The 9,880-nt window shown below is 47.1% G+C and overlaps 1 non-coding gene across 1 annotated transcript; it reads left to right on the top strand.

Moving 5' to 3' along the window:
• The first annotated feature begins 9,512 nt into the window (after window positions 1-9,512).
• Window positions 9,513-9,631, top strand: LOC144686982 (5S ribosomal RNA). The gene has a single exon (XR_013578025.1). It is a non-coding gene; the product is annotated as a 5S ribosomal RNA (ribosomal RNA).
• The last annotated feature ends 249 nt before the right edge of the window (window positions 9,632-9,880 follow it).

The following is a 9,880-nucleotide window of genomic DNA, read 5'->3' as shown; positions in this document are numbered from 1 at the left end:
GTAGGCGGGGGCTCAGCAAAATCAGCTTCGCGCCCGCCGACCTGTCAATGGCCAATTAGGGCCATTGACAGAATCATTTAAGTAATTAATGGACCTGCCCGTCCAACCTTAAGGTTGGCGGGCAGGCCAGGGGCCACGGCGGGCGTTAGAATAAGCATGAAATCTCATCCACGGGCGGGATGAGGCTTTATGTGGGTTTTTTAAAATTTTAAAAAGCAGCACTTGGCCTCAGGGAGATAAGTGCGCTCTTTCATGCGCATGTGCGAAAGAGTGCACTCACGGGTTTAGGGATTCCCCCCTGCCCACACAGGGAGTGCACAGCACTTCCTGGCAGAGGTCACGCTGGGCGGACCTTAATTGGCCCGCCCACGTAAAATGGCGGCACACCCCCAATTGGGGACGCTGATCGGGGGCACGCCCGCTCTTCAACTCCACCCCCTGCCCAACGGGGGGAAAATTCTGCCCCAGGAGTGGTCTCACCAATGCAATGTACTGTTGTAGCAAGACTTCCCTATTTTTATACTTCCTCCCCATTGCAACAAATGCCAAGCATTTGCTTTCCTAAAAGTAATGGGCCTCCCATTTATAACAAAGGTGAGCAGGAATTGCCTCAAGTTGCCATGCCCCTAGTGCTATCAAGCACCATACACTCAGCAGTAACCTGCTCATTGTTGCTCAGTTTGGTTCTGCCAGGGCCACTCAACTCCTGACATCATTACAGCTGAACTCCAAAGATGAGGTGAGAGTGACTGACCTTGATATCAAGGCAGCATTTGCCAGAGTGTGGCATCAAGGAGCGCTAGCAAAACTGCAGTCAATGAGAATCAGGGGGAAACCCCTGCACTGGTTGGAGTCATACCTAGCATAAAGGAAGGTGGTTGTGGTTGGAGTTCAATCATCTCAGTCCCGGGACATCGCTGTAGGAAATCATCAGGGTAGTGTCTAGGCCCAACCATCTTCAGCTGCTTCATCAATGACCTTCCCTTCATCATAAGGTCAGAAGTGGGGATGTTCATGGATGATTTCACAATGTTCAGCAACATTCGTGACTCCTCAGATACTGAAGCAGTCCATGTCCAAATGGAATGCAGCAAGACGTGAACAATATTCAGGCTTGGGGTGATAACTGGCAAATAACATTCACACGACACAAGCACCAGTTAATAACCATTTGCAATAAGAGAGAATCTAACCATCTCCCCTTGACATTCAATGTCATTACCATCACTGAATCCCCCACCATCAACATTGACCAGAAACTGAATTGGGCTAGTCATATGAACACTGCGGCTACAAGAGCAGGTTAGAGGCTAGCAATTCTGTGGAGACTAACTGATTCCCCAAAGCCTGACCACCATCTCAGAGGCACAAGTCAGGAGTGTGATGGAATACTCTCCACTTGCCTGGATGAGTGCAGCTCCAATAACACTCAAGAAGCTTGACATCATCCAGCACAAAGCAGCACGCATGATTGGCACCCCTTACACAAACAAGTCACTCCCTCTACCACTGACACACAGTGGCAGCAGTGTGTACCATCTACAAGATGCACTTTAGACGGCATCTTCCAAACACGCGGCCTCTACCACCGAGAAGGACAAGGGCAGCAGATGCATGGGAACACCACCACCTGCAAGTTCCCCTCCGAGTCACACACCATCCTGACTTGGAACTATAACTCCCTTCCTAACAGCATTGTGGATGTTCCTACAACATATGGACTGCAATGGTTCAAGAAGGCAGCAAACCACCACCTTCTCAAGGGCAATTGGGGATGGGAAATAAATCCTGGCCTAGCCAGCGACGTCCACATCCCATGAATGAATATGAAAAAAGTCATTAAGATAGATCATAAATAATTTGATCGCTGTGGTGCTGCATTCGTTACAGTTTCCCAACCTGAAAATGATCAATTTATCCCGACATTCTGTTTCCTGTTAGTTAGCCAACCCTCTATCCATGCCAATATATCAGCACCAAAACCACGAGCTCTTATCTTGCGCAGTAACCTTTTATGTGGCACCTTATTGAATGCTTTTTGGAAATCCAAATGCACTACACCCACTGGTTTCTCTTAATTCACCCTTCTTGTTATATCCTCAAAGAACTCCAATAAATTTGTCAAACATGATTTCCCTTTCACAAAACCATGTTGACCCTGCCTGATTACATTATGATTTTCTAAATTTCCTGCTAGTACCTCCTTAATAATGGATTCTAGCATTTTCGCAGTGACTGATATTAAGCTAACAAGCCTATAGTTTCCTGCTTTCTGTCTCCCCCCTTCCTTAAAAAGAGGTGTTACATTTTTGGTTTTCCAATCTGCTGGGACCTTTCCAGGATTTCAGGAATTTTGGAAGATTCCAGAAAATACATCCACTATCTCTGCAGCCACTTCTTTTAAGACCCTAGAATGCAGGCCATCAGGTTCAGAGGACTTGTCAACCTTTAGCCCTATTAGTTTTCCTAATGGAGTTTTTACTAGTCATCGTGATTATTTTATGTCGCTTCATCCCTTTTGCCCTCTGCGTTTTTACTATTCTTGGCATTTGTTTTCTGTCTTTGGCTGTGAAAACAGATACAAAATTCTTGTTCAAAGTCTCTGCCGGTTCCTTGTTTCCCATTATTAATTCCCCAGTCTGACCCTTTAAGGAACCAATGCTTTTAGCTATTCTTTTCATTTTATATACTTGTAGAAGCTTATACTGTCTTCTTTATGTTTCTTGCTGGTTTTCTCACATAGTCCAATTTCTCCCTCTTCATTATTTTTTTAGTCATCCTTTGCTGCTTTCGAAGGTGTTTCACATCTGCACTGTAAATCTTTTCTTTCAATTTGATACTGATATGAGATCCAGGCTTACCTTAAAGTCGGGCAGAGGCTAGGAACTCCAAGTCCCAGTTTTTCTGCTTGGATCCCCTCCCCACTCCTCTATCTTCTTAACTGGGACCTCTCCCAGCCTTGGGAGTTTCATGTATGAGCAGACCGGGAGCGGGTGGCACAAGGACAATCTGACATTTTGTAGTCTTTCTGGCTGGGGGCAAGGGCCCAGAGCACCTGTGCAAAAAAAAAGGAGCGAAAACCTCAATCATGTGATTAGGAGCAGAGTGCCATAATTGATAGTGTTCCAGACAGGGGATAGTGACAAGGGGCAGGGAGAGGTCCCAGTTAAGAAGAAAGAGGAGTGGAGAGGTCCCAGTTAAGAAGATAGAGGAGTGGGGAGGGGATCCAAGCAGAAAAATGGCCATGTTTGGCAAGCTTTAAGCTGTAGAGGGCTCTGGAGAAGCCCTGGTGACTGAAGAGGCCTCAAGAGAAGCCCCGGCAATCAAAGAGGACTTGGGAGAAGTCCTGGAGGTCTAAGAAGGCAGCAGAAGGTTGGTGACCCTGTGTTGCGGGTGGTTGGGTTGAAGGTACCCCTTTGGAGCAGTAGTATTCTGCTCAGAGTGACAGAAGAGCTGATGTTGTGTTTGTGAGTTGGTGCCAGAGCATATACCCAGGAATCCAAGGGAATGGAGCCTTGGGAGATTGAAATCCTGCGAGGTGCATTGTCGTTGAGGCTGTCCGAGTTGGAGCAATTTTTGGAGAGAATTCCAAGGGTAGATCTTTGAAGGTGAAGACTAGAATCTCTTGTGAGAGAAACAGAGTTTCAACGAGATTGGTTGACCCAAAGCGTTTACTGATGACTGGGTGAGTTGTTGGGAAATCCAAGGAATCTGCCTTGGTTACTTGTGATGTGTTCAACCACAGTTTGCTCGTTAATTCACATGTACCTCCTTTTAACCCTGAATGTTAGAGTATAAGATAGATATTGAAAACTGTTTTGCCTTTCTGACCTTGCACAGTAAAGTTTATTTTTGTTTATTCAAAACCTGTGGAATCTTTTGGCTTTATTCTCTTTGCAAGTGCCTTGAACTCAAACTTTGTCTACTTTAAACAAAAAGTTACTGGTCCCTAACCAGACCGTGCCAGGAACTTGGGGGTCTGGTCCAGGATCATAATAATACCATCCTTGACTTCCTTAGTTAACAACAGTTGGTGCGTCCTTCTCATTTTTCTCAAAGTGCCACAACAAAGGTTATTGCAGAAAATAAAAGCTCATGGTATAAGCGGTAACATATTGACATGGATAGAAGATTGGCTGGCTAACAGGAAGCAGAGAGTAGGCATAAATGGGTCTTTTTCAGGTTGGAAAAATGTAATGAGTGGTGTGCCACAGGGGTCAGTGCTGGGACCTCAACTGTTTGCAATTTATATAAATGACTTGGATGAAGGGATTGATGCGATGGTTGCCAAATTTGCTGATGACACAAAGATAGGTAGGGAAATAAGTTGTAAAGAAGACATAAGTAGGCTAAAAAAAGATATGGATAGGTTAAGTGAGTGGGCAAAGATCTGGCAAATGGTGTATAATGTGGGAAAATGTGAAATTGTTCATTTTGGTAGGAAGAATAAAAGAGAAGCCTATTATCTAAATGGTGAGAGATTGCAGAGCTCTGAGGTGTAGAGGGATCAGGGTGTCCTAGTGCATGAATCACAAAAGACTAGTATACAGATACAGCAAGTAATTAGGAAAGCTAATAGAATGTTCTCTCTTATTGCAAGGGGAATTGAATACAAAAGTTTGGAGGTTATGCTTCAGTTGTACAGGGCACTAATGAGACCACATTTGTACAGCATTGGTCACCTTATTTAAGGAAGGATGTAAATGTGTTGGAAGCAGTTTAGAGAAAGTTTACCAGACTAATACCTGGAATGGGTGGGTTGTCTTGTGAGGAAAGGTTGGATAGACTAGGCTTGTATCTGCTGGAGTTTAGAAGGGTAAGAGGTGACTTGATTGAAACATATAAGGGTCCTGACAGGGTGAATGTGGAAAGGACGTTTCCTCTTGTGGGAGAATATAGAACTAGGGGTCACTGTTTAAAAATAAGGGGTCACCCATTTAAGACAGGGATGGGGTGAAATTTTTTCACTCATGAGTCTTTGGAACTCTCTTCCTGAAAAGGTGGTGGAAGCAGAGCCTTTTTAAGGCAGAGGTGGATAGGTTCTTGGTAAGCAAGGGGATGACAGGTTATCAGGGGTAAGTGGGATGCAGATTTCAGGTTACTGTCAGATCAGCCATGACCTTATTAAAAGGCAGAGCAGGCTCAAGGGACTAAATGGCCTATTCCTGTTCTTTCTTCACATGTTCGTACATCTTCGTTGAGAGTTATGAAATATTTCCTTAAATGTCTGACGTTGTCTCTCGATCATCTTATCTTTTAACCGATTTTCCTATTGCATTTTAGCTGACTCTGTCTTCATACCCATATATTTGCCTTCATTTAATTTTCAGACTCTAGTTTCCGGCCCACACTTCTCAATCTCAAACTGAATGTGAAACTCTATCATGTTGTGATCACTCTTACTAAAGGAACATAGGAGCAGGAGTAGCCTGCTTCACCATTCAAGCAGATCGCAGCTGATCATCTTCCTCTGCACCATTTTTCTCCACTATCAGCATGTCCCTTGATATCATTAGTATCCAAAAATCTATCAATTTCTGTCTTGAACATGGTCTATGATTGAGCTTCCACAGCCTTCCGGGGTAGAGAATTCCAAAGATTCACCATCCTCTGAGTGAAGAAATTCCTCCTCATCTCAGTCTTAAATGGCCTACTGCTTATTCTGAGACTGTGTCTCCTGGTTCTAGGCTCAACAGCCAGGGGAAATATCCTGTCCACATCTACCCTGTCACACCCTGTAAGAATTCTGTAAGTTTCAATGAGATCATGCCTCATTCTTTGAAACTCTAGAGAATACAGCCCCAGATTCCTCAAACTCTCCTCATATGACAATCCTGCTATCCCTGGGATGAATCTGGTGAACATTCGTTGCACTCCCTCTATGGCAAGTACATCCTTCCTTAGGTAAGGAGACCAAAACTGTACACAACACTCCAGATGCGATCTCACCAAGGCTCTTTACAATTGCAGCAAGACACCTTTACTCTTGTACTCAAATCCCCTCACAATCCTCAACATACCATTTGCTTTCCTAGTTAACTGCTGCACCTGCATACTAGATTTTAGTGACTCATGAACAAGGACGCCCAAGTCCCTTTGGACATCAACACTCCCCAACCTCTCACCATTTAAGAAACCCTCTGCAGTTCTGTTTTTCTCTACCAAAATGGATAACTTCACACTTATTCATATTATATTCCACCTGCCATATTCTTGCCCATTCACTTAGCCTGTCCAAATCCACTTGAAGCCTCCTTACATCCTCCTCACAATTTACATTCTCACCTAGTTCCCACCAAAAGGATCCTTTACTATAATGTCATTAATTAATCCCATCTTACTACACATTACCAGGTCTAAAATAGCCTGTTCTCTGGTTGGACCCGGACTGTATTATTCTATAGCTGGAATTTTCTGTTCTCATTTGCAGCGGATGTGTTTGGAGACGTGAGCGGAAAATATCGCGAGATGGCCCTCGCTGCATTTCCCGGTGACGTAAATCCAGGGCACAGCTGTCCTCTCCCCCCATCAGCGGCCAGTCGCGTTCCCTGCCGTCCAACATCGGAACTTAATTTTAATGCGTTTGCATCTCATTATCGTCCCTGCACACTGGAACCATCCCCCCGCCATGTCAAATTTACCTCCCACATCGGCGTGACTTCAGAACAGCGTGATTTACGATTGCCTTTAAAAGGCATTCATTTGGTGAACTGCACTTTGAGGGGAACCCTGAGGTGAGTGCACACAACCTTGCACAGCGTTACGAGGATCGCCTGTAGGACATCAACGAAGAGGCGTCGTGCATTCAGGGGGGATTTTACAGGCAAGTCACTTTTTCCCAGCTGGATTTCAGTGCGGTGCCAGGGCAAAGGCTCCAGTGTAGGTGGGGCCGGGAGGAATGGGAGCCCAGACTGATGGGAGTACACAAGCCCAGTGGGGGAGGGGGAGGGAAATGACCACGCACTTGGAAAAGTTTGTCAAATGTGAACATTTTTCCACAGCTGAGACCGTTCACCAGCAGCTCCATTGATATGCTTGGAGCCGGGCCTCTGAAGCATTTCTGCCCACTCAAGCTATGCATAAGCATGCATGTGCCACCAAATGCTCCAGGACTTTTCACCCCTCAGGTGCAGATTGCAAATGAATGTGAATTTTAGGGGGCTGCAGAACAATTGGACAACTGGGCAAGTTGTAGAATCCCCTTGCAAAAGGTGGGCATGGAAAAGTCACTGATGGAGGTGCTCAGAGCCCCTTGCAATGTATTTATTCAAGTTTGGACCAGTAACCCTCATGATTCAAGCTAACAGTGCGGCCTTGCAGTGCAGGTTAGGATAGTACCTGCACCTGAGCTGAGAGCACAGCATGCAGGTCAAGTGGAGGAGGGCGGAGGTGGGTGGGGTTTCGGGCAGCCATAAAGCGCACTACACACCGGCTATCCAAGTGGTGGCCAGCACACTCTGACATGTGTGAAAGGGCCTTGAAATGCAGCCGGAGTTGGAGACTTAACCAAGAGAGGTCCTTAGGAGACGTATGCTAATCCCCGTGTCTTTCTGTTTGATACTGCAGGAAGAGAACATCAGGATTGTGGAGCCTGGTGACTTAGCAATATGCCTCTTGGCTTACAGGGAAAAGAGAAGAAGAAGATTGCGACAGAGGCGCCTGGTTGGCAAAGGGGCACTACTCTCTAGGTGACGGGGCGGCATGGCCTCCTCTGGACACAGCTGAAGATCCACAGCAAGCCGTCGCTCACAGGCTAGACCCAGGATTTATAGGTGGCGCTTGTCATTCATGCAGATGAGTAAGAACCAGTGTTGCAGAAGACTGCGCATACCTAGGGAATTGGTCACTCGCCAATGCCACCTTCTGCAGGATTTAGCTCCATGGGGATTGGAGAGCATCTACTACCAGTGGTAGTGAAAGAGACCGCTGTGCTCAATTTTTACGCCAATGGCTCCTTCCAGGGCTCCACAGGTGACCTGTGCAGAATCCTGCAAACCTTCATCCACAAGCCTCCACCCCCAGGAGGTCATGGACGCCATCTTTGCAAAGGCACAGAACTTTGTGCATTTCGACCAGGATGAGGCACGTCAGGAATAGAGAGTGCTGGGATTTGCGGCATGCTGTCGAGTTTTCCACAAGTGCAGGGTGCCACCAACTGCACTCACAAGGCACTTAGATCTCCACGGCAACAACAGTCCAGTACGTGAACCACAAGGGCTTTCACTCATCCTACAGGCCTGTGCACAATACCCCGCAAGTGTTCATGACTCCCACATTGTCAGCAGGTCTCAGATCCCTGACATCTTCCAGAATCCACAGAGGCTGCAGGGTTGGCTCCTCGGGGACAAGGGCTACCCACAGAGGAAGTGGCTGATGACGCCCGTGCGGGGAGCGGCCTCAGACTGCAGCAGAGAGACAGTATAACAAGGCTCGCGCCGCAACCCAAACCTTGATGGAGCACACAATTGGCATCTTGAAAATGAAGTTCCGGTGCCTCGACAGGTCTGGTGAAGCACTGCAGTACAGTCCCCAGAGGGTGTCACGCATCATCGTAACTTGCACGCTACACAATCTGGCACTGTTACGAGTGACGACCTGGCTGAGGAGGAGATGGGAGAGCTGCACATCTCCTCCGATGAGGAGGACATTGAGGGGGATGATGGTGATGAGGTCCTGGAAGGCGAGGATGCCGGCAATGGGGCCATTGCATGGCCAGACAAGGCAGGCGTGCTCTTAAGGCCCTTATAGCTGCAGCATTTGTGGAGGATGATGACGAGATGCAGTGAGGACACTCCTGACATCCTCACATTGCCTCTGTGAACGTCTGACACCTGTCTAGCTGATGACAGCGCACATACTGTCTGTGATCAGGCTCGTGTCATGGAGATGCAGTGGAGGCTCTAATAGTCGCAACATTCCAGGAGGATGATCATGACATGCAGTGAGGACACTCCAGAGATCTTCACATTGTCTCTGTGAATGTCTGACTCCTGTCCAGCTGAGGTCAGCTCTCTTGAACTCTGTGAACAGGGTCATATCATGGAGATGCAACGGTGACACTTTAACAGCACCTGCTCCTTTGGCAGCCTTCATCACCTATCCCCTTCAGGACCACACCGTCACCGGACACAGATGCTGAAGAGATGGGGGGTCCAGCTCCATCTCAAAGGTGCTGAGAGCACATGGAGAAAACACTGTGACGCCTGCCCACGACATTCTGGCAGCAATGCCAAGCACCATCGAGGTGCAGACATCACTAATGTGTCCAGAGAGTGTGAAGCCGGACCATCACTTTGGTCTGAAGGTTACACACTGCACAGAGAAGAGGCCCTGGACTGAGACACCTGCCTTTATCTTGTGCAGGGACCAAGGTTTCACATCTGAGTGACACAAACACTGCTCATCATAACAAGAAGCCAGGAGACATCCTTGGGAGTTTATTTACAATAGCGAACATTAAGTACAAGTGATTAATACCCAAGCCCGGGCTGCACAACTACATCTTCTTAACTGCCTACGGCCATACTAGTCTGAAAACGCCCGATCTCGTCTGATCTCGGAAGCTAAGCAGACTCAGGCCTGGTTAGTACTTGGATGGGAGACCGCCTGGGAATGCCAGGTGCAGCAGGAAAAGAGGTGTCAGCTGTGGCTCAGTTCATAGCACCCTCACCTTTGAGTCAGAAGGTTGTGGGTTCATGTCCCACTCCCGGAAAAAAAAAGTCAAGAACTGTGAATGTACTCAAAAGAGTTACATGCGATCTGTTGATAACTCGAAAGAGTTACATCTTCTTAACCTTCCTAGTCCTGCCGCTATATCTTGATGTTCTCCCCACATCCACAGTGGAGGTGGAGGCAGCCTGCTGACTGCTACACCCTATCT

Source organism: Cetorhinus maximus, chromosome 11, assembly GCF_964194155.1.
Source record: "Cetorhinus maximus chromosome 11, sCetMax3.hap1.1, whole genome shotgun sequence".
Taxonomy (NCBI): Eukaryota; Metazoa; Chordata; class Chondrichthyes; order Lamniformes; family Cetorhinidae; genus Cetorhinus; species Cetorhinus maximus.
This window is presented reverse-complemented; position numbering and strand designations above follow the sequence as displayed.